At 42.4% G+C, this 26,012-nt stretch overlaps 1 long non-coding RNA gene across 2 annotated transcripts in view; it reads left to right on the top strand.

The window, feature by feature from the left end:
• The window catches only part of LOC138300623 (uncharacterized), a 154,684-nt gene that overhangs the window by 5,788 nt on the left and 122,884 nt on the right, over nt 1-26,012 (top strand). The window contains exon 1 of one of the 2 annotated variants that reach the window (XR_011204977.1): nt 1,810-3,042. The exons of the other annotated variant lie outside the window; for it this stretch is intronic. This is a non-coding gene — a long non-coding RNA (uncharacterized lncRNA). Of the gene's footprint in view, nt 1-1,809; nt 3,043-26,012 lie in introns of those variants that run through there. 2 annotated transcript variants of the gene reach the window in all.

The raw sequence follows: 26,012 nt of genomic DNA, 5'->3' as shown, positions 1-26,012 counted from the left end.
AACCAGAGGAGTCCAGCAGACGTAACGGTATATTGCTTTTGAAAATCTGACATTGCAGGAAAAAGTTACAGAGTAAAACGTAGAGAAAATTTGCTGGTTTTTTCACCTAGATTTCAATATTTTTCTATTTCAGTTATTTTCTGTAGGAAACCTTGTAGGATCTACACAAATGACCCCTTGCTGAATTCAGAATTTCGTCTACTTTTCAGAAATGTTTAGGTTTCTGGGATCCAGCATTGGTTTCACGCCCATTTCTGTCACTGACTGGAAGCAGGCTGAAAGAACAAAAAAAATTGTAAAAATGGGGTATGTCCCAGTAAAATGCCAAATTTGTGTTGAAAAATTGGGTTTCTGATTCAATTCTGCCTGTTCCTGAAAGCTGGTGATTTTAGCACCGCAAACCCTTTGTGGATGTCTTTTTCAGGGGAAAAAACCACAAGTCTTCTTCTGCAGCCACTTTTTCCCATTTTTTGGAAAAAAACGAAATTTTCACTGTATTTTGGCTAATTTCTTGGCCTCCTTCAGGGGAACCCACAACGTCTGGGTACCTCTAGAATCCCTAGGATGTTGGAAAAAAAGGACGCAAATTTGGCTTGGCTAGCATATGTGGACAAACAATTATGAGGGCCTAAGCGCGAACTGCCCCAAATAGCCAAAAAAAGGCCTGGCACAGAGGGGGGAAAAGGCCTGGCAGCGAAAGGGTTAAAGCCTGTGAACTGAGTGTACAATCCCAAAAATCAAACCTTTGTAAGGGCACTTGTTATCTGGCAAAGTCAATAGATCTCAGTAAGGCAAAACTTATTGGTTTTGTCAATGTCTTTTAGCCAGGCGGAATGTAAAGCAAACAAATGCTGTGATGCTGTCAGCGTTGGCTCACAGTGCTTTTTTCCTTTACTGTCAGCCATGCTACCAGTGCTTAATTTGTAAATAAAAATGTGCCGGTGCCCAAACCTCTTCTCTGAAACATGCGTCTGATGCAATTAAATGTGTGAGCATAGAATACCGAGACAGTGTAATGCTGAAGCCATCTCGGGCCTCTTTAATCCATTTACAGCCACCCACTTCCCCTTCAGCTTACTCTTGCAGCTTTAGTATTTCTCCCTTTGTGAAACTCTTTTGCTTTTTTCTTCCTCCGTCTTTCCCATATGTGTCTTTTGCTCGCAGTACATGCTTGAGGCAGAAAAATAAGTGCCAACCCTAAAAAATAAGTGCTGGTGCCCTGCACCAGAAACCACTGGCTCAAATTAAGCACTGCATGCTACACAGCACCTGCACTGCTATACAACATGGCTACACAAAACACTGATAAAAGCCAATAACTCTCGCATAGGCAGTATCTATTGGCCTTGCCAATGCTTTTTACCCTTTACATTAAGCCATGCTGCACAGCAGCCATACTATTCAACATGGCTAAAACACATTGGCAAAGCCAATAGTTCTAGCATAGGCTTGACCTAGTGGCTTTGCTAATGCTTGTTTTAGATCATGAAATGCATATCAATCATTATTACTTACAGACCTGAATACTTTGGGGGAAGAAAGCCCCATCTTTGGAGAACCTCCTAGCTAGAGACCTTTCCTCTATAGATGATTCAAGCGTTTGAGGAAGATTTCTGGGATGTGCAGGAACCAAAACTCAGAAATAAATTGAATCCTCTTTAGCATGGAAGAATCCATTATTCTGCACTTTAAAAAAACGTATGAAAACCGTGCCCTTTAACTAAGGGCCCTCTCCAGGGCAGCAACTGAAGGATACATGTTAGACATGCTTCATCTGCCATCGGACTCAATCTGGCCTTAATAGTTTTTATTAGCTTTCCTGTTCTAGCATCAACTCATGATGCTTGTTGGGAATTCAAATAGACTGCAAGGTGAGATCCTAATGCTCACAGTAAATTGGCTAAGAGCAGTGGGTACACTACATTTGGAAAGGCCAAATACCTCTACGAGCCTGATTACGAGGCTGGCGGTCTTCTGGCTGCCAGACTTGCGTGATGGTCAGACCACTGTACTCCAGGCGATCCGACCGCAAGATTACAACTTTGGCGGTTGGACCTCCAGGTGATTACCATCACCACTGGGAACATGGTTCCTGATGGGCTGGTAGAGGGTGGACTCGTGATCAGCCACGGCGGCGCTGAACTCAGTGAAGCCATGCTGATCACGACTCGTTTGTACCAGCCTTTCCATGGTAGGGACCCCGCCATTGAAAGGCAGGTGGAAACAGTGCAAGGGGTCCCTCCCTACCCAGCACCCTCAGAATGCCCACTGTCTTACAATGTTTTGTAACTCAATTATAAGGATCTCCTTCCAATTCACTATCAGACTAAGATATCACACTCTCTAATCCTTGTGCTCTCAATCCACTCAGCTCACCACTGCCACAATGGCAAAATCGAAAAACCAAGACTCTAGACCATAAAGTCAATAAAGACATGAAGGGACAAAAAGTAGGCCAGAAAAGAACCAACCATAATCCAGGACTATCTGACTGCACTGATTGAACTCATTACATGAATGTATGCAGAGCACCAAATCAAACACAAATCTTACAGTCAGGAATGTCTGGATTAAGAAACAATGTTAAAGCTGTAACAAACAGATTAGAGGAGGCAGAAAGGAGTAGATGGAAAATGTAAGATAACCAAAATGTCTTACAGAAAAAAATAGACTTTGGGCCTCACTACGAGTGTGGGGGTCTGAGGACCGCCATGTTGCCGGTCAGACTGCCAACACGCTGGCGGAGAGGACTGCCAAATTATGAGTTTGGCGGTGATGCCAATGGAATACAGAGCCAAAGCACCGCCGGCACCACCAGTGCGGTCATACCGCCACCGACGATTGGAGCCACCAACGTACGGCAGAGATCATGTTTTCGATGGACTCATTACGAGGTTGCTCACCACCAACATCTCCGCCGCAGTCAGACCACCAAGGAAACCCAGATGGAAACGAACTGCATAAAAGGAGCCACTCACCTTCAGGAAGCCATACTCGCCCGGAACCACCATGGAACCATCACCGACAAGGACAACAGCAACTGTAAGTACACACACTTACCTGTTACATTTGTATAGTGGCAAATTTTGTAAAGACACATAACATACCATAGGGAGGGAAGTGCGAGGGTTATACCCACAATTAACAACACAGTGACATGCACACTCACATACAGCAACAAATACACCCACACAAATAGCATGCACACTGCAGCCAGCACACACACCACACATCAAGAACACTGTTACGAATGGCAACAGAGCACAGGCCTAGTTTCACACAATCCCCTAAGCATACCAACACGTCACAACTACACCACAACTGCACAATCATAAACACACTGTCAAGCAATCACAACAGACACTGGCCAAAGACTAACCACATGTACAACCCAATGTACAACCAACTGGAAATGAACACACACAACTACACCCTCATGCAACTTATCGACACACACGCACATCACATCGTACCGATACCATGCACAATAAATGCACTCACACAGTCAAAGCACACAAAGTCACGTACAACAAACACATGTCAACACAAACATGACAAGACCATAACAACATGTCAGCAACATACACATGCCCATCACACAACACACACCGTATCCCTGAGAGAAAAGCACTGCACATACCCTCACATACTGCTCAAACAACACGTGAAGCACAAGCACCACACACACAAACACTGGAACACAACCAATGTCAGCTAGGAACAACTCAAACCGAGGAAAGGAAATGCAGGACAAAGATGTAACCAGAAAATCAACAACTGGTTGGTCTGAAAATAATCTTCTTTAAAAAAAAAAAAAAAAAACAGATAAAAGTGCAATGCCATCGGCCAGTCCATATAAACAAATGTCCATTTTACCAAAGGGACAAAGTGGTGACTCCTGACTGCCATATAACCTCCACATGTAGTGGCATCAAGGGGGCAGGCAGCACCTCAGGGACTTTTGGGAGGTGGTGAGGGAGGGGGGTTTGTACTTAGACTGGGGAGGCGGGGTTTGAGCTTAGCCAGGGGGAGGTGGGGTTTGGGCTTAGGCTTGGGCTTGAGGGAGGTGGGGTTTGGGCTTAGGCTTGGGAGGGGTTGGGTCTTCTTGGTGTGGGAGGGGCATGGGTAGTGGCAAGTAATGAGTATAAGAGGCTTTGGAGGTGCAAGGGATGTCCTTTGGGAGGGAAATTGATCTTTAAGGGGGTGTCACGGGCGGAGAACAGTAGGGAAAAGGTCAAACTCCGAGAGGAAAGCTTTTTTAGACACAAGGGGTCATTCATAACAAAAGGGTTTGGGTGTGGAGGTTGTAAAAGGTGTTGGTATGGCTGTCTTGGGTGAGTGTTTGTGGAAGGTATGCTTTGGGGTGGTGGGTGTATGTTGGGTGGGTGAGTGAGGGCATTTATGTGTCTTGGGCTGAGAGGGGTGGAGGTGCTGGGGGGTGACTTGGTGGGTGGGAGGCTGTCTGCTAAGGTGGTGACTGCAGGTATGGTGGATGTACTCTCGGAAATAGTCCAAGAATGAGAGCATTGGAGGCCCTAATAGACACTGCTACCATGGCAGAGAATCGCTTGCCAATGTTGTTGAACCTGTGGCCCTCCTTATTGGGGGGAGCTGTGCTTGGCAATGATGTATTTTCTGCTCGCCGGTGAGCAAACTGCATTATGACCGAGTCTGGTCTGAGTTGACCAATAGGGCATGTAAGATGACTGCTGCAATAGATTGCTGGCATCTTCATTAATTTGAGTCCCCCTGCCATATCAAATTCACAATATGGATGAAACACGTGATGCCCTGGGCCTCCACTTTAAAATCATATGAAGCATTCAGTCTGCTTTGCTGGAAGTGGAAGGTCAAAGCGTTTGGACACTGTTTATATCAGTGATCATGTTGGGTTGTTTGCCTTGCACGTCTCCACTCTTCTTTTGGTACTGCTTGCTAGCCTGATTCAAGCATGTGAATCTATGAAGGAAAGAATACTGGATTAAAAACAAGTTACTTACCTGTACGCTGTGGTTCTCCACTATTGATATCTTCCATAGATTCACATGCAACTATCCCTCCTCCCCATTAGGGCTCACCATTATTATAACGTTTATTCCCTATTTTTTATTCAGTTGTGCTAGAAAACTGAGGTATGATGGCTCTGCAGGGGATGAGTGCTTTAGGGTCTCTGTTCTCTTTGGTTAAAGTTTGGCTCATTTAAAACAATGTGAAATGGCTGCCATTGTCTATTGCTTTCCATGGAGTTTAATGTTGCTTATATTACTGTTACCATGGACTACCACCATGACGACATGGAAGATTCAAGCATGTGAATTTATGAGAAATATCAATGCAGGAGAACCACATTGTACAGGTAATTACAATATTATAACAAAACTACATACTTGGATAGATACAGAGAAGAAATTTGCCACCATCCATGCTGAACAAAATGTGGCAGCAAGTGGTCTTTTCCACAGGTCACTCCTTGACTGGATTCCTAAACGATTTGCCTCTGAAAACAAACATCTCCTGCTACAACCTTACCTGAAGCACCTGTATCTTAGCACCATCAGGCTGATGTCCAATTGTTTGTTGTGGTGGGGAGAGGGTGATGGTGTATGAAGGCAAGGGGTGAGAAATAGATGAAAAGGAAAGGGGTTGAAAAGGTGTTAAAACAGTGAATGCAGAACATTATAAATGCACTTTAAAGGGAATCACTAGAACCAAGACAGAGGGACTTAAATTCGTAGGAACTTAATGCAGAGAGCTCTATGAGCCAGTCTAAAGTGCCCAGCTCACCCATGCCAAACTGACTTCAGCTCTCCATGTCACTCAACACCTCACATTACAACACATCACAATACTGACATCGTATATCTCCATGTAACATCACACTATATACCACATCACTCAACACAAAACTGGTTCAGTGTGCGTGATCTCCTTTCTAACAAGCTCCTGGAATGCCCTATAACAACAAGATCTGACTAATAGGTTAGAAGGGGCCATTACATACACAGGACATTGAAGTAAATAACAAAATACATCATAACTCAGTTGACGACGTTATGCAAGATATATTGAGCAATCCACTCATTGTCAACACTGATAGGAACAGCTGGTGTTAAATCACCATCTGTCCTGCTGAAAGTGTGCACTGTGGCGGAAGAATGCCTAAAAGTAATTTTAAACTAGCACAACATAAAAGAATGGGTCTTATTACATCAAACAAGCAAAATCACTCAATTTGCGAACTCGTCATGTTATTTCACACAAGAGAATAGAACAGGTAACTTAACAACTCAGTGTTGCATATCACTTTAATTTCAATGCTCTCTTTAAAAGCCAGAACACAACCCCGTCCAAAAGAATACCTCGCCAGGAAACACAGAAAACTCTTATCTACAAAAAACATAGAAACCCACATCTCATCAGCCAATATTTCTAAAATTAACATCTCAGCAGCTCACTACATCCCCAAAAGAAGTCAAAATCACATCACTACTAGACCATATAACACCACCTAACACCGAGCACGAACACATCACCTCACCCAACACAACAAAAAATAAAGCCACATAACACCACTGCCACTCTCCAAAACTGTGCTGTAGTTCACAAATCGCCCTATTGCACCTTTTCAACATCACATCAAAATAACCCAGGACATGTCATACACTACCAGCCACGACCATCTCATTCAACACCGCAACGCACACTAAATCCCTGTTAAAGTTGGCGATGAGAATAACACAAACTCGGTTCCTAACATGGAATTGGCTAATTTTATAATTCAACACTTTGGAAGAATTTTAGATTGCAGAAAGAAAGAGTCTGCCAACAACGGAACCAGGGCAAATAAAGTGAATGGATTTTTTAATAAACTAATAGCAAGAAAGATGCATCAAATGTCCATGCATTATTTTATGAAGAAAATATGCCAGCCGAAGTAAGTAGAGAAAGTGCCAACTACAGTTTTTAAAAGAAAAAAATTCTACCAGTTAGTAAGGGAAAGTGATAGAGGTTGTAAGGTGAGGAGACCCACGTTCTTTCTGAAATTCAGTAACCAGGAGGCCCCATCGTTTAAAATCTAGATGTTTGCCAAACACAGCTGAGGACAATTGGTTTGACTAATTAAGAGTCTTTTTATTGTTCATATTTATCCAGCCTACGTATGTACTGTGTTTGGTTTAAAAAGGTGACAAACTGGAGCAATCATTACCTTCAACGACAATGCCACTTTGTCTTTCAATTAAATTGTGCCCGGTCCGAACCCTATCTAGGATAAAATCTTGAAAACTGATTTTGAATCGCGATCATTCTTTCTGTTTGCAGCTTTTAATACATGTATGGTGAACGGCTGTACTCAAAATTTGTGGTGAGGCGCACGTGCTGCTCCAATATACATAGAAGAGAGCCTCGGGGACCCCTGAATCTTTTAATTTGATCTCCGTTTTGAGCATTATCAACAAAGTAAACCCCAAATTGATACCATGGTGCAAGAATGGCTAAAGGTTAAAAACAAAAAATCACCTCCGATTGCCAACCTGACTTGAAAAAAAAAAAAGTTAGATCCTTGACCTACATTTTTTTAAAACAGTATTTATAGGGTGCTCATCATTTGCGACAATCATAGATCTGTCACACTCTTGAGAGAGTGCCTAAAGCTTCCTGAAGAAAAAAACGTAAGCGCCGGAAGACGGTGTTTATGGCTATCTTTCAACAGGATTAGGGTCCAACATCCTTTTGAGACCCGTGTGTATAAAGAATGGTCTACAACAGGTTTGTATGCTGGCAGTGACACTCATGATGGTGTTTAGGATCTTCCCACATACATTATGAAATATTACATTTGCACCACAACTAGGAGAAATTGTATTTTCCTGCCCATGTTTGTTGATACAGCTGCCCTCAAAATTCATATTCCAAGAGGTCTGCAGCTTTACCAAGGAAGGCAAAATTATCCCTCTTGTCCTTGCCTCAATCAGATTCTAATGATTCATGAAGTAAGATTGAATTCTCACTTATGCAATAGAAACAGTCCCAGAATGAGTGCCCCTAGGGGGTCCGCATTCTGTAAAAAAAAAAAAAAAAAGGCACAATTCCAAATTTGGAACAATTGTCCATGGCAACAAGCACAGGCCCATCAAGGGTAGATATGGAAATAGGACTACTGCTGCATTCTTTAATTTAGGCGTCTGCACTGTAACGGTGCTGCAGAGGTGAGGAAGAAGGTGCATAAGAGAAATAGTTACTTAGCTATAATTCCAGTTCTCCAACATTGGTATCTTTTATATATTCAAATTCTTGAATCATTCCCTCTTGTGAGACTGGGAATCCCTGATACATTAACATAGCAGTAAATAGGGTAAAATATACATCATACAATATAGGGTCTAAAAAGGTCGTAGGCCTGAAAACAGGGTCTAAATTTGTGTTTGGCGGATGGGTTAGTCCTTCACAAACACACCAGATATCCCATGAGTGATATATTACAATCTCCACAGGCTATAATGGGATCGTAATACGGCAGACGGGATATTGTTAAGTTTGTGATGGAGTAATCCACTCCTCCAAATTCTAGATCAGGCCCGTAGTCTCTTTAGAAGCACATCCGCATCATTTGAAAGAACCTAAACTTCAGCCAATAAAGGTGTAAGCTTAAACTCTCCTACTCCGACAAGAGGCCACCTAAGCTCAGATTTTGAAGCAAGAATGAGGATAAAATTTGATACATTTCTGACTGGGAACGGAGAAGGTTCACATGTAATATGTGTAAGCTACAACTGTTCGAGAACTAGAGTTACAGGTTAGTAATTTATTTTCCAACACTGGATCTTTTATACAGCTGAGTGCTTGAATCTGAATAGCAATCAGTACACATTATAATTACAAAAAAGCATGAAGTAGGCTCACCTTTGATGAAACCGTCTTCTCAGAACTGTGTATCCCACTGCTGCGTCAGCTTCTACGTTCACATCTAGACAGTAGTGTTTCGTGAACGTATGTCTGCTTCTCCAGGTGGCTACCTGGCAGACGTCTTTTAAGAGTACCCGAGCATAGAGTGCCACAGATGAAGTCTTTCACCTGGTAGAATGCGCCGTCACTTTTTCATGGATAGGATGCTCAACTTTGGCATGGCAGAAAGTGACGCAGGCTGAGAACCAATGAGCTATCCCTTATCTGGAAAGGGCTTGACCTTTTTGTAGTTGCCCAAAGGAAAAACAGCTCGCCTGATGTGCATCTATCCTTTGTGTTGTCTATATAAAATTTGAGACATCTACGCTAGTCAAAAGAATGTAACTATCTTTCTGCTGTTGTTGGTGAGTTTCAAAAGAAGAATGTAAGAATGACAGGTTCATTTAGGTGAAAGTCAGTAGGAACCTTTGAATTTTAGATATGGGGTTTCTGGTTGGCTAGGGTATACACTCAAGCCAGGCAGAACCCACCACTCTAGTCGGGGTTAAATCAGATACTCACCTCAATTTAAACTGTGCTCAGCCTCTGGTAGCTTGGCGCAGAACAAGCAGGCTTAAATTAAGAGGCAATGTGTAAATTATTTGTGCCACACTCAGGCGGTAATCACAGTGAGACACCACCAAAGAAAGACTCCACACAGGATTATAAAAATATAGGAACTTTCTTTATAGATTTAAAAAGAATTACAAACGGAACGCCAAAGATCAGGAACAAGCACTGCTGTAAACGTTAATATGGATTCAGTTTGTGTGATCATTTTTGTTGTAAGGAATGTGCAGTAGAAAAGAGATTTGTTACAGTCACAGCACAAGCATATCACTAGAGTGAGTCAGTTTGGACGAGGAGGCTCAGTATGGACAGGCGAGTCGTTAGCCATGGCCCTCTCACATGTTGGTACCTGATTCCAGGCACGGCGGCGGCTCCAATGGTAGCTGGGGGAGCTACGTGTCTGCCCGCTGGCCAGGGAGAGCTGAACACTGGGGACACGCTCAACCCCTTCAGACTGGGACTGGTGGGTGGCGTAGGCTCTCCCGCGTCCCTTGTAGAACAGAGTTGAAGGGGGCCATAGTATGGGATTTCTAAGGTGTGGCAGCGGCTGCTTAGCAAGCCAGGAGGCAGTGCCTTCACTCTGCACTCCAGTCAGTGGGCTAATTGTCGCTGCAGGGTAACCTCAATGCAGCGATGGTCAGGGAAGTCAGCCGGCAGGACCTATGCTCGGCAAAGCAGTTAGTCAAAGGGATCGCCAAGCTGAATTTCTGCTATGTTAGTCACAATGTCCAGTGTGAAGGTTTTATCCGATTAGGCTCTTGGTTCTCCCGGAGCGGAGGCCGTGTTACTCAGCAATCTTTAGCAGGAATGAAATAACTGCAGCTGACAGCGACGTCTTTGATGTCCCTGAGACCCGGGGGAAAAAAAGCAGGCAAGCCAGAAAGCCCTTGGAGTCACATCTGAAGAAATCTATAGGTCCTTGTTGCAGGCAAACGTCAGCAGGCATCAGGACAACACAGTTAGTAGGGCAGCATTTTCTGGGAACAGTCAAGCACAGCAGAGTGGCAGTCCTGGCGCAATAGCCGTTATTCCGGCAGTTTCTTGCAGGTCCAGGAGGTTAGCTTTTAGTGGGTCAAGAGACCCAGTGCTTATACTGACAAGTGCCTTTGATTGGGGGGGGGGGGGGGGGGTAGGGGTTTCTACAAAAGATTTCTTTGCACAGGTCCCTCCTTTCAGGTCAGCCTTGGCTTGAGGCTGTGAGTGGGAGAAAATCAGTCCCCTTGTGGGGACTCTAGTCACAAAGCTTTGAAATCTAAGAGAGAGCCCTCCCAACCTCCTTACCAGGAAGCCCCATCAATATGCAGATTAATGCAGATGTAGCTGAGCATCCTGTGCTGTGGATGGTTGAAGGGAATGGATAAGTGAAGCGGTCACCTAGCCCAACCTAGATGTGTACTGGAGATAGGTTGTAGGTAAACATGGTAGCGAGTGCAGAGAAATGCAGACTTTCTAAAGGGGCATTTTTAAAATAGTAATAATAAATCTGACTTTACCAGTAAAGAGGATTTATTATTACCATTCCAATTGTATTAAACATGATGCAGCTACTTTCAGATCAGGAATTACAACCTAAAGATATTATAAGGAACTACCAATGCTGGTCTGAGAGGGCTAGGTCTCACAGTAATGACAAATTACTTTAGGAGTTTTACTTTACTAGGAAATGTAAAGCTTAAAAGGTGCACGTCCTGCCTTTTGCTTACATGGCACCCAGCTACCTAGGGCCTACATCTGAGGTCACATAAGTAGGAAAAGGGGAGTTTGGGGCTTGGCAAGAGGTTTTAGATGCCAAGTCGAGGTGGAGTGAGACTGCACACACAAATGCTCTGCAGTGGCAGGCCTAAGACATGTTTACAGAACTTCTTAAGTGGGTGGCACAATCAGCACTCAGGCCCACAAGTAGCATTTATTTTACAGACCCTGGGTATACGGTATACCACCCTACAAGGGACTTACAGGTAAATTAAATATACCAATTGTGGATACATCAATGTTATCACGTTTTAGGGGTGAAGCACATGCACTTTAGCATTGACTAGCAGTGGTAAAATGCAGAGTCCTAAGATAAAAAAAAAATAGATACAACAACAAAACGGGAGGTAAAGACAAAAAAATTGGGGGTAAGTCCACCCTAAGGATGCCAGGTCTATCACTTTGGAATGAAGTTATGGTTGGTACTGAGAATTACCTTGTCCTTCAAGAACTTGGAGAAAACGTTCCTGGATCGTGAATACTTGATTTTATCCCATTGTCCTATCAGATTTTAGAACCAGGAGGAGAGCTGTTTTCTAGGAGACAAATTTTAAGTCTGCTTTATGTATAGGGTCAACAGGTGGTAACATCAACTGACTGATGATAGTATTGAGTTCCCATGGAACCGAAGGATGTTAAAGAGGTGGAAATGCTCTGAAGAGCCCTTTCATAAACTGTTTAAAGGATCTTTGAGGATAAAAAAACAAAAACAAAGATCAGGTGCTGATGTTTCAGCTACCCGAATTCGCAAGATGGTCTCTAACTGAAGAATATTTTAGTCCACTCTGTTAAAATTAACAAATCTGGAGGATTTTAATAGTTTTTTTTTTATGTGGATGACCATTATTCCGACACCAAGCATGGAAAGGCTTCCATTTGGCATTGTAAGTCTTATTAGTCACTGAAGCTTGAGTCTGCGTCAGAATACCTTTCCATCTTGGAGGCAGATCAAATAGGCAAATTCTAGGTTTTAATGTACCATGCTGTCAAGTCAATGATCACTTTATTAGGCCAAAATTAGCCATAAAAGGTATAAACTGTTTTTTTAAATGTCTGAATAAAACACACAGAGCATCCTAAAAAACATATAAAACAATACAATGCCAACCAAGAGCAGCTGGAAATAAAATACAATCTTGTATCACTAAGGGAAAACTACTACTGAAAACCTAGCAGTATTGCCACATTCTGTTGCTATCAGCGCAGTTCGTTGATGATGATGTTGAGGAATGCGTTCATCTATCCTTCCATAGATTTCCTGCATCTCCCTCGTGCATTGAAAAGAACTGCCCCTAAAACACACACTGAGGCTAAATAAGAGCTGGTGGTAAAATAACGCTTCCTTACATTAGAGATTTTAATATGGTTTTAAGAAATGCCAAAAGACAGGTTTAAATATTCTTCTGAAAAAAATAAATGCATTCAAGTTTAAGGTGACAAACCATCACGTGGGCAGGACGGCGCTGATACTCCCACAAGGCTGCAATCCCCCTAAAAACACAAAAACTGCTACACTGTCCCAGCCCTGAAGTGGAAGAGGAGAGACCTCTCCTAATGTGTGAGATCTAGGGTCAGGTACATTATTGGGCTCAGAGTGTGTGATAGAATGTGAGTTGGAAGGGAGAGGATTAAGTAACTGCCAACAATATCGATTTTACTCAGCTTGGAGGGAGTCAACGTTATGATGTCCCCAAATCCCTGCTCCATACAGAGAGGTGGAGACACACTGGATGTTGCATAAATTGGAAGGGGAATATGGTCCCTTTCCCTTTAGGCCCATACAGACTGAATACTGTGTCAGCCACTCTCGTGAGCTTTAAGCGTGAACTACTGAGCTATGATTGCCAACATCCCATTGAGTTACAAATTATCTCAAAATAGCTGCATTTACTCACACAACAGAGCAATTGGCCTTTTATTATAGGCTTGAGTATGTTTTTCTACCCGGCCACAAGCCATAATGTGTGACTTCCCAAAGTTTGTCACCAAATCTGAGATGCTTCTAAAGGAAACAAACCACTCAACTGACGCCCAAAGTGCTTTCGGTGTCATGCCAATAATACAGCGTCGTTGGCATATAATAACGTGGGTACCTGTTTATGAGCAATCTTAGGAATATCATTTGAGGCCTTGGTCAAGGAGAGTCACGGTCTATTTTTTATAAATATAAAAGACTAACTGGGCCAGAATGCACCCTGTCCAGACCCCTCGGGCAAGACGATAAATATCAGATATGTCATGTGCTGGGCCAAAATGTACCTTCACAGCTAGGTTTTCATGAAAAACATACAGGAAGTTCTCTAGTTTCGTCTCTACCTCAAAGTCGAACATTAGCCACAGCTTAGTTCTATTAACAGTCAAAGGCTGTTGAAAGATCATCCATGAAGGCCAGGTACGGTGGGCAGCGCTTGTCAACAGTTAACTTGCCAACAATCAAATTAAAATTAAAGCACTACTCCATTGTACCCAGCCAAGGGCGGAAACCAAACTAAAAACAGCATATGACCCAAAATGTAAGACGATTAAAAACCTCCCTACCAATTCATTTGACTGGGCTATTGATGAGAGAAGTGGAGCAATACCGTTTAGGCGACGTACAACCCCCTTTTTTGAAGACCGGTATGAAGGTAGATAAGTCTCATGAATGAGGGATGTTATTGCTCAAGGAATTATTAAACACATTCGGAATCAGAGCTATTACACTTGATGAGGTCCATCGGTACCCCCCGTCTGGCCCTGGGGCTTTGACACCTGGGCTCTACTAAATACCGTCCACCACTTCCAGTAGTGATAGTGAAAAAAATGGTGCGAGTGGGATGATCTACCCCCAGACTCTTACCTTCCTCCAGATGGCACTGAAATGCAACACATACTCAGGGCCCAAAACATTACAACTCAGGAGTGGGCTTTCCGGGACATCCCTTTGTCTAATCTCTTGACCATTTCAGAACACCTTGCTGTTTTTAGATAACTTAGCACGTTCGTGCAGCTCCCGACCGTTGCCGGCTGAGTGGCAATAATCAGCCTGATTATTCTGTCAGCCTGGCAGATAATCCACAGTGATGTCTGTTTTATGAGAAATGGCCCAGTTCCACAACAGATGTGCCTTTTAAGAAGCAGTTTGGATGTGTTCCTCCTTGCTTGGATATGTAGAACACAGATGTTGTGTTATCAATTCTGACTAGGGCTGGTTAATATGCTAATTTGGGTAGGAACGCTCGTAAACCTAGTCATAGGGCACGGAACACAAACACACTGATGTGTAGCTTCTTTTCTGCATCTGACCAAAGCCCGCTGGTTGAAAGCTGTTGGTGGTGAGATGCCATCCATGTATGGATGCATCTGTGGTGAGTAAAAACCGCTCTGTTATTGACAGGAAAGAAAGACCTGCGTTTAGCTTTGCTCAAATCCCCCACCACTTTAGAGCTTGCTTCAAGTGCCTTGTGACGAGGACTGATCTTACCATGAGCAGTCTGTTTCTATTGCAAATCCAGTTCTTGCTGGACAGGTCTCATACGTAGCCTGCAAAATGGAATGAGCCTTATCCATGTCGCCATCAGGCCCAACAGGCTCTTGTATTGCCTCACTGTGACTTATTGTTTGGAGATCCAATCTCCAGAAGAGATTGATGAGGCCTTCATAGAAGCCTTTGCTCCATCCTTTGGTAGTGCTTTGATGAGCTAGTCACCCAGGTATGGGAACACCTGGTGACCTTCTGTCTGAAAAAAGGCAGAAACTGCAGCAAGGCAGTTGGTAAATATTCAAGGTGCTGATCAGAGTCCAAAGGGGAGCGCCATGAACTGGTAGTGATGCCCTGCTACCGAGACTTGATAGTACTTTGTGCTTTTGATGAATGGGTATGTGGAAGTACACATCTCGAAGGTCCAAGTAGGCCATAAAATCCCCATCCTGCATCAGGAAGACTTATTGGAATCATCTGAAATGATTGTTTCTTTAGAAACTTGTTCAGCTGCCTCAGATCCACTATAGCTCTCCATTGACCAGTCTTCTTTTTGATTAGGAGCAACCAGAAATAAAATGCTCGTTTTCTTTGTGATTTGGGGGCAATTTCTATAGCACCTTTGAGGAGAGGCATGAGAATTTCCATTTGAAGCGCCATCAAATGAAGATGATGTTCCTTTTTTGGTGGACAAACTGGGGGTTTCTGGACGAACTCCAACGCAGGACCTGATAGTACAATTTGCTTCACCCATTTACCTGATGTTAGAATCTTCCATACGGGAGCAAAAAGGGGAATTCCCCTCCCCAACTTCAGAGAACCAAATGGAAAAGGGGATGGAGTGAAGCTTTTTTCAAATCGCCATTGGTTCATGCTTGTGAGAAATCTCTTTTCTTCCCCGAGGACCTTCCATAAGACTGTCACTAGTTTGAATTGAAGGAGTATCCTTAATTGTATCCAGACTGTCTTTGAAAATAACATCTATGTCTCTGACCTCTATATTGATTAAATCCTCTGAAATTCTGTTATCTTTTTTCAGCCACGAAAACCAGACGTTTCAAATCTGCGATACTGCAAAAGTCCTAATGCCTTTGCAGCGTCAGTTTTAAGATTTTGCAACACCTCAACTACATGTTTGTCAAAAAGAGTGAGGTCATCAAAGGGCATTACCAGAATCTTAGACTGAACGTCAATACAGAAGACTGTGGACTTTAACCAGCCTGGTCTTCATCTACAGTACCCCCTGCCAGCTGATAAAACACCGTGTTTTAGACCTCCATTGCAGCATCAATAATTAAAGAAGCTCATCCGCCTTCAAGATAGCTCTTATTGCTTTCCTATTATTTTCAGAAAATGAGATCCAGTAATGGAGTGATGTCATGCCGCATTTAGCGATCAAAACGACTTACAATTGCCAAGGCATTGGCTGCCTTAATTGAGGTCACTGCCATAGACTAAATTCTTTGGCTCAGGTTATCGAGAGGAAAATAAGTTACTTACCTGTAACTGTAGTTCTCCAGTATTGGAATATTTTATAGATTCACATGCTTGAATCATTCCAAGTCATCGATATGGGAGTCCACAGTACCTTATAACAGTAATGCAATGTTAAACATACAGTATGAAGGTCCTAGGCCCTTCAATTGTGTAACATATCAGTCAAATAAAAAAAACGTAGGTTTCAGCCAATCAGGCTGCTTTGATCTCTACAGCATTCCTGTGAGAAGCTCCACTCCCTATTTTTTTCTAAAGCGCAAGTGCAGGAGAACCACTTATAAAGAGAGAAAAGGTGAGATTCCCAGGGGAGGTGGGTGGGTAGCATGTGACTGTATGAAAGATTCCTATACTAGAGAACCACAGTTACAGGTAAGTAACTTATTTTCTTACTCCAGTATTTAAACTTTAATCAGAGTAGATAGCAGTGGTGCAGCACATTGTAACCTAACTTGTAAAAATATTGTCCTACAGAGATATAAATATACAGATATACTTATAGGTATTATTCCCATAAACACAGCTGTGTACATAAAATAAACAATGTGGTGAAACATATGCAAATATCCAAATATATAAAACAAAACCCCGAAAATTTAAGCAATATGCGGAACTAGAAAGAGGATGGTGGGAACAAAAAGATAGATCACCTTTATTGGAAAATATGTCTTAGCACTGCATGACCTACTGCTATATCACCAGAGGTGTCTAGTCAAAGCAGCAGTGCTGTGTAAAGGTGTGTCTATTCTTCCAGGTAGCTGCTCTGCAAATATCCTGAAGTGGCACACCAGCAAACAGTGCTGTTGAGGTTGACATAATAGTTCCTGTAGAATGAGCATGTACTGATGTCTGCATCGGTTTTCCTGCTGCCTGGTGAGAGAAATGAATTGTGCTAGATATCCACCTAGCAATTCTCTGCTTTGAAAGGGGATACCCTTCCCATGGTGCGCTGTAAGCCACAAATAACTGGTGAGACTTATGAAAGCCTTTGAAAGTCTATGTAAAACTTGAGGTATCTCTTGATGTCCATGAATAAAGAGCCTTTTCAGCCAATGTTGAAAGGTTTAGAAAGAAAGTCTTTAGGATTACTGGTTCATTGCAGTAAAAGTCAGAAGGGTCTTTAGGAACGAACTTCAGGTTTGTATGAAGGATTAACCTATCACCGTTAAATTGCAGGAGGGATTCCTGAATGGTGAGGGCTTCAATCTCGCTGACCCAGCTGGCAGAAGTCAGAGCCACAAGAAGAGCAACCTTCCAGGAAAGGTACTTTAAATCCAGTCAGTGAATGGGTTCAAATGTGTGCTTCATGAGCTGTGATTGCACCGTGTTCAGTTTCCAAGATGGAGGAGGAGGTCTGACTGGTGGGAAAACTCAAAACAAATCCTTGAGGAACTGCTTGACTATTCTGGCAGATCAAATTGATGGGGACGTGGTAGATTCCCTGAACCAGGGTATAGCCGACAAGTGACCTCTGATGCGTGAGCCAATCCTGAGAATGCCAACTCCAATAGGTATCGAAGCATGTCTTCAGGTGTCGAGGACAGCAGATGTATCCATGCCTGTTGGCACCATATACAAAACCTCTTCCACTTATGACAATAGGTGTTGTTTGTACTGTCCGCTCAGACTCTGCCAAGAATGTCTTTACAATTGGGAGAGATGTTCAGATGGGAGAATTCATTGTGGTCGACTGGTTGTGAGGTTTCTCCGAAAATAGAAGAAGCTCTGTAAACCAGTGCTGGCGAGGCAACATTGGAGCTATCGGGATTATCCTGCAAGGTTCAGTCTTCATCTTTGTGAGAAACTTCAGCATGAGGAAAGTGGGTGGAAAGGCGTAAGGAAAGATTTCGGACCATGACATTGAAAATGCATTCCTTCATGATCCCGAATGGTGACCCCAGCTAGCAAAGAATCTGCATTTGCTGTTCTGGGGGTGTTCAAAGGGGTTTAATTCGGTTTTCCCCATTGTGGGAAGATTTGATTCAGGGTTGCATGATCCAGTTCCCACTCGTGGCAAGATGTATTTAGTCTGCTGATAGTACCCACTAGCTCGTTTTGCTTTCCTGGGACGTGCTCTGCTCGTAGATGCACTCCGTGACGAATGGACCAATTCCAGTATCTTGTGACTTTCGAGAGAGAAGTGATCTCGTACCCCTTTGTTTTTTTATATAGTGCATGGGGTTTGAATTGTCTGTACATATCAGAACTACGGAGTTCCTTATCCTCGGAAAGAAGGCCTGTAAGGCCAGGTGTACTGCCTTGAGCTCAAGAAGATTGTTGCAACAGCACCAATGAGGTTTTGCCACTTGCCACTGACTTGTATGTCCCGAAGGAACACTAGGTAGTGATGACCAGTGGAGAGGGTAGACTGAGGAACAATAGACCGACTGACATGTTTGTTAGTAGCATCCACCAAGATAGGGCTATGACCGTCTGGGGTATTCCTGATCACGTCGTTGAAAGGGCCTGCAGCCTCCATCCACTGGCTGTCTAGTACTTCCAAGAGGGGTTGCATTCTTAGCCAGCAGAATGAAACTAGGGTAATGCATTATGACATCATCCTCGATAGTGCTTTGCAGAGGTGCACTGACTTCTTTGCATCAACTGTTTTTACCCTTAGTTGTCTCTCTGATTTGGGGTACTCCTTGTTTAGTGTAGTAGGCAGTGTTGCTACCAAGAAGGTTATGTTCTTTGAGGGTTGAAGAACTGACTTTTGCCAATTCAGCGTGAGACCCAAATTCCCTAAATAGGGTTTTGCAGGCTGCCGCTGATGTTTGGGCTGCTTGACTGGAATGATCCTTGACGAGCCAATCGTCTAAGTATGGGAACACTTTGTTTCCTTCAGAACACCACTACTGGCACCAGCCACTTTATGAATATTCGGGGGGCTGACTTCAGGTGAAAATGGAAGAACCCTGAACTGGTAGTGGCTGCCGGCTACTATGAACCTTAGGAATCTCCTGTGGGATGAATGAGGATAGGAAAATACGCATCCTGTAGGTCGAGTGTTGACATATAATCTTTGTGATTTAGTAGTAGGAGAATATCCTATAATGTTACCATGCGGAATGACTGCTTCTTGAGATATTTGTTGAGATTTTGAGGTCGAGGATTGGCTGCCACTTCAACTTTTTGCACACCAAGAAGAAATGGGAATAGAATCCCTTTCCTTGCTGTAAAACAGGAATTTTCTCTATTGCCCCCTTTTGAGCATGATTATCACTTCCAATTTGAGCATCTGTTAATGTTTTGGAATGGAGGTGTGAGGCGGGTTTGGTGCTGGGATCAGAACGAATTCTAGGGTATTACCGAATTGAACAAGGTCCAGGACCCATTGGTCCAATGTTCTCTTGCCAGCGCTGAATGTAGTGGGATATTCTTCCTTCTAGTCTGAAGGGGGTGGGACAGGAGTAACTGGAGCCTGTAAGTGGTAATTCGCAACCACCAGCATCCTTTCCCTGTCGTCCTGCTCTGTCTTTAGACGTGGGCCTGTTGCAGGCTGCTTGTGGAGGTTGCAGTGGAGAGTATTGCGGATGACATTTCTAGGAGGAAGATTATTCATATTGTCCCCTACATGATGGAAACCTCGTCCTCTGGCAACCTGAAAGGGCAGCTTTCTAAACTAGAGCGTTCCCAGGGATTTATCTGTGAAATGCAAGCCTAAAAGAAGAGAATCATGTAAACAGACCATTTCGTCCTGGTATGTGTGTTGATACTGCTCCTGAGATGCATAGCATTCCTGTTGTTCATATTCCCCTTCATCATACTCCTCTTTCTCCTCCTGGCACTTAATGTGCAGTTTGGAGGGGCTCTGTCCAACCTCAGAGTCTTCCTCATTCAAAAGATGGGGTGGTAGCAGAGGGGTCATCTTGCTTGGAGAGGTTTGTGCTGGGGTCAACTATTTGATTTTTCAGGTCTGTTCTTCCCTCATACTGGGTCTTCGACGAGGTGGCAAGGATGTTCGTTACAAAAATTGTCCCTTCTGTCAACAGAGTCGTCGTCAGTCTCACTGTCGTCGATGATGGAATGGTCATCGGAGGAACCTTCGTCGCAGTCGTCAACGGGGAGGTCAGGGAAATCTTTAGCACTGATGGTCTGGTTGTAAAAGCTGACAATGAGGATGTTGTCGTTGAGATGGAGAAAGTGGTGGATGGCGTGGAGACAGTGCTGGAAGTCACCGTCATGGACGCTGTGGTGTATGTCTTCATTGCCAACAGTGCTGACGAGGTTTTTGTCGACAGCTGGACGCTCGTCTACAATCTGTCAGAAGATGGAGTTGAGGAAAGCTTTTTAAATGAATGACTAACCTGAGGAGGTGGTGTAGACGGTTCAGATGATGCCTTTTTTAAGAGGAGGTAGATTATCCTTTTTTCTCCTTATGCTTGGCTTAAAGTTTAGATACCTGAGGAGATTTTGAAGGGCTGTGGTCTCTGGGAGACCCATGAGTTACCTTTTTTGAGGCTTTTTTAGGCTGTTCACTGGAAGAGCGAGATTGGAGTGATCTGTCCTTTTTATGAGATCTTCGTGAGGACAAACCCAGACCGAGGCTCCTTCCTGGATTTCAGTTTCTGGAGCCAAATCAGCAGCCTTCCTTCTCTATCTTTCAATGTCTTAGTAGAAAAGGTATCTTCTTAACTGTATGATCCAGATAAAGGCAATAAATTGAATCCTGACGAGAATCCTCAGAACAAAACCTCTTTTTACCATGGGTTTTGCAGGACCTGAAGAGACTTTTCTTCTCCTTATCTGACTTGACGAGAAGTCAGACTGGTAACAAACAAATACTTTGGTGCAAAGGAAAAAGCACCCAAGGCAGAGAAACATTGAGAAATTCCTAGAAATAAATCTAAGTAGGTATAACTCAGCAGAGCTCAGTGGAGACTCCCTAGCATGACATGCAGTAGAAAATCTTAGGGACTGGAGCTCTACACATGATTGCACTAGAGGGCAAAACAGCCTGTTTGGCTGAAACCTAAGTTTGGTCTCTTTTTCACATTGACTATGATGTGTTACAAAACTGAAGGGCCTTCATACTCTATGCTTCACATTAAACTACTATTACAAGGTACCAGGGACTCCCATCTCAACCACAGAGAACGACTCAATCATGTGAATTTATAAAAGTTCCAATACTAGAGTAAGGTGGCGCTACTGGTGTCTTGGTTCTTCTCTGAGCTGATGAAGAAATGACTGAATCCAGATTAGTGTGACCTGCAAGGCAAGCTGGAGCTGAATTCAGAGCCTTATACTTTTTTTCCTAGACAAAGTATCATCACTGGAACTGTAGCCAATGTCTTCATAAATGTCAAACCTTAAAACCAAACTTAATCAAGAATGGATATGATTTAACAGGCTTCTGAGGTACCTTTTAAAAGTCATAAAGAAAACACAATTGATCTACAGATGAGATTGGTCAGTTGAATTTCTTGGCAACTTTTTCTATTAATACATGACATTTAGAGATATCATCTTTAGAGTCCTCTGGGTTTGGCCCATCATCATTTCCACTTTGGACAATGATTTCCTGCTCATTATCATCTCATCCTCTATCATCTTGTGGAAGCTCACCTTCGTCCTCACCCATATCAGAATACACAGAATCATTGGAGTTAACATCATCCATGTCCTCTCCGTGAACAGATCTGGAAGGTGGATCGCTTGGCAGTGGAGGCGGTGGCAGTGGTGACGGATGCCGATGAGACAAAACCAGTAAAAGGAGTAAGTGGAGGAGGTATCCGAATGGGTGTAAAAAGTAACACCAACCTAGGATTATTAGTTGGGTGCTGTGGCAAACACGTATTGAAAGTATCCATCATCTGTTGGAACGTTACAAAAAAAAAATCCAGCATTTGGACCACATCTGGTTCCATATAATATCTAGGTGGTTCATCTCTCATATTAATTTGAGAAGTTTGACTTACAAACTTGCTGATAAACATTAATTGTAGGACTCATCGTAGTCCATTTCTTTTCCAGAATAGGGGACGTATCTTACACCTAATTGTGTTGAGCTATAAGTGGTCTGCAAGCCATAACCGCTAGCCTCCTCTTCTTGGTCAGACTGCAATTATTAAGCATGAGGTAAATTTGACACCTTTAATGGTGAAACAACTTATTCTCTTAAATTCACAGTTGACAGTGTGGTTGTCAACAGTTAATGTCATTGACGACGTTTCCTTTGAAGATAAATCTTTTGAAAATGTCTTCTTTACTATAGGTTGATCCCCCTCTATAGGGCTTACAGGAATACTAATCGTGTGTATTACCAGAGGAGGTGGCTGCAAGCACTCTACCAAATAAATCATGCTCAAGAAACCATTCAAGTCTCCCTCTGTATGCTGCCTTTGTGAAAGTGCTTCCCGACGCACTTTTTTGCCCCTAAAGAGGGGGTATCTTCTTTAGGATGAGGAAACTTCTCTTTATATATAAGCAAAAATGCCAAACTTCATTCTCTGTCCTTAAATGTTTTAGTTGTAATGGTCTTACAAATATCACATTCTGAGGCCTTACGAATTGGATAAAGGCAATAAACACAATGGAATAAGAGGCAACAGTGTAAATCTTCTTGTTTCCACAAGATGAACAAGGCTTAAAGAGAGATTGCTTCTCGCTGTACACCATGGTGACAGCTAGCTGTCAGATCTAATGAGCTCCCTGATCCAGAAAATAAAGTAATCTTACCTAAAAAGAACTCCCACTACTTCAGTGCTGATAATCGGGCTGGTTAAAATCCAGGACACACCAAAATAGTAATTTCAGGTTCACTGAAGGGTAAGAGCAGAGCTCGGCCAGGGGATTCCTTCAGACCAGACATGAAGTGGTAGAAACCTGAGCTATGGCGGCCACTAGGGGGAGTAGGAGAACTACAGCTTCCATCTCACTGGATAAAGTTTGGGTTCTTTCAAATGTGGTTGATGTGCTACTAAAGTTGTTATGTTGCTGTGGGCCTATTGTTTTTTAGGGTCGAGCCTGCAAGCGAGACGCTTTAGTAGTTAGAAAAGGGTTAAGGAGCCCCGTCCATGTCACGTCAGTGTCTTTCATTGGTTCGTGGTTTGCCTTTTAAAATCTGCTTGCTTTCATTAGTGGAAGGCATGCATACATCATACCTATTCCGGTGGTTAGCCCTCCTTGAGTGCAGTGACCAAGTTCTAAAAACATGCAAGGCTCGCTGTTTTTTGTCCGGTTTGAGGACTACTTTTTATCTTTTTTTTAGCAGCGCAATCTCGCTTGGCAGAAGTCAAGCGCTTTGCATGACATTGACCCTGTTACATAGTTAATTGCACTTTTGCTGATAGGTTTCATTACGAATTAACTGTAGCAGCGCAATCGCGCTCTTTTTTTCCATTTAATGTGGCAAGAAAAGTCCGGTTGGGAGTTTACTACTGCTAATAGCTCTAACTCGGAGAAATGCGAGACCCATTGCAAAAGCTTGTTTACACTGTATATTGTATAGTTTACACCATATACTGCAATGTGAATGTATCAGGAAATCCCAGTCTCACAACGGGGAATGATTCAAGTATGTACGCATATAAAAAGATCCATTGTTAAAGAAAAGGGTATTCCTCAATAGTCAAAAACTTTATGAAAAGCAATGGACTCCATGAAAAGAAGACTATAATGTATTTCTTGTCAATAAATAAAATCATGAAACTTTAGAATGGATGGTGCAGAGTATTAATGTAACATGCCTGGATAAAAAGGGATGTGTTAGTGCCCCTGGTGTCACTTCTAGATTTGGTACAAATTACTGGCATATTGGCACAGTTCACATGATGCCCGTCTTTCAATATGTTGAGTGTGGGAATGACGTACAGATGTACAAACGTGCGATTTATTGATTGAAATTTAATTAGTGAAGGTATGTGCTAAAACATAAATAACCAAAATAACCCAAAACTGTTTGGATGCCTTAAGCTTGGTGACGGTGGAACCATTCTTTGTCAAACCTACTGTGAGATATGACAGAATAGAAAACAATAACACAAGGGGCTGACTTCTTATATTATTTTCGAAAGTATGCGGAAGGGTTGAATTTGAATGTACTTCTTTAAGTGCACGAGGTTTGCCTGGATTCTTATTAGAGGGGGAAGGGGATTCCACAGATTGGTTTCAGTTCAAGTAAAGGATTGTTTCAATACAAGGGACGTTTTGAATTTTGGTGTTTCAGATATAAAGTTGTCTATTCCTGAGAACTCGTTGTCCACTCGAGATGGCCTATAGTTTGGTCAGATAACATGGGTTTCTTTGATACAAAGTCACGTACGACAGATTTCAAATTTGAATCTTCCCTTCGACTGGAGCACCTTGGCAGTAGTTTCTACTAGATGAAGGGTAAAATGATGGTCAGTTTTACTGACTTAACGTGAGAAAAAAACTAGTAAATTGATTATGCTTTGAGAGTTGAAAAAAGAAAATACAAAAATGGAACTAATCAATCAAACAGTGTACAGCTCAGGGTGTCACTTTCATTTGACCTGTAGCACTACACTGGTCTATCTGGGAACAAAACTGATGCAACACTCATTTGTGTGTTGATTAAGTACCCTACAAAAAAAAAGATGAAACATGCTTTATTATGCAAAACAAAATCATAATTCCACAAAAATTTCTTGCATCCGACATATTAAATAACTCAATTTTTCTAACACATTTTATTCAGATTAAACAATTTAAGTTACACGATAAAACAGCAAACAGTAGTAAAATAAAAAAATGCCTACAAATCAGAAACAACTTTTCTTCAGAGGGCACATTTTAAAAGCTTCAAACATCTAAGGTAAATAAATGTACTGAATTGAAAAATAAACAGAATAAATATCCAAACGTGAAAAAACAAGTATTTAGCTATATCAAAATAACTGATAAGAGTTCAGTAGTTGAAACTGCATCGTGAAGCACAACTAATTTTCCCACGAAATACATTTTCTCTCTTCATAATTTTACTGATTAAAAGTTAAATATTATATATACACATTGGCAGTAGCTCTAACAAATTGCGTCATCTACACAGTAAAACCAATCAACAACCATTCAAGAACATTATGTTCCTGCTTAACACACTGACTCATACAACGCTTCTGTGTAAATAAAGCAACACGTTTTAATTTCATTTCCAGTCAAAGAATCATTGCTCTCTGTGGTTCCTGCCATGGTCTAAGACTTGTGCCATGCTCAATTCTCCCTTGATCAAATGTGTTAAAGACTCCAGCTTGAATAAGGCGAGACTGGTCTTTGTAAATGCTGCTCAATATAAATGGGTGCAGCATAATTTCTCAAGCAAGGTGTTTAGCCTGACTAGAACCATAAAACGCAGTTAAAGGCACAAAACTGTAGTGCTGGAGGTGTGTAAATATCACATACTGACAACATTTCCCAACTTGCAGAACAAGCTCTGGATGAAAAGCTTCTGTCTGTTACAATTATCTCAAATGGCCTGATAGCAGAAAGGAAAAACATGTAACCAAACAGGAGACTCATGTTAACCAAGAGATCAGGCACTTTATCCACAAAGAAAAGCACACAACCCCCCATTGGAGCATGTGTTAACCGAGAGGATGTTACTTGTGTTACTCAAAACAACAGATGTTATCCAAGAGGTTAACCAAATAATCCAAGGGAGGAAAATCGTTATCATATGGACAGCCGTTTCTAGGAATTTTATTTGGGTACTACTAATCACCCGGGTGTGGTCTCAGAGCGCTTCGAAATATTGGTACGTATGAGTAGATATCTGCAATACTACCTTGCACAAATAAGTGTGGAAACCCAGTTCATCATCCAAGAACATAAG

The sequence above is a fragment of the Pleurodeles waltl genome, chromosome 6 (assembly GCF_031143425.1).
Source record: "Pleurodeles waltl isolate 20211129_DDA chromosome 6, aPleWal1.hap1.20221129, whole genome shotgun sequence".
In the NCBI taxonomy this organism is placed as follows: Eukaryota; Metazoa; Chordata; class Amphibia; order Caudata; family Salamandridae; genus Pleurodeles; species Pleurodeles waltl.
Note: the sequence above shows the minus strand (reverse complement) of the source record. Positions and strands in the feature narration are given on the sequence as shown.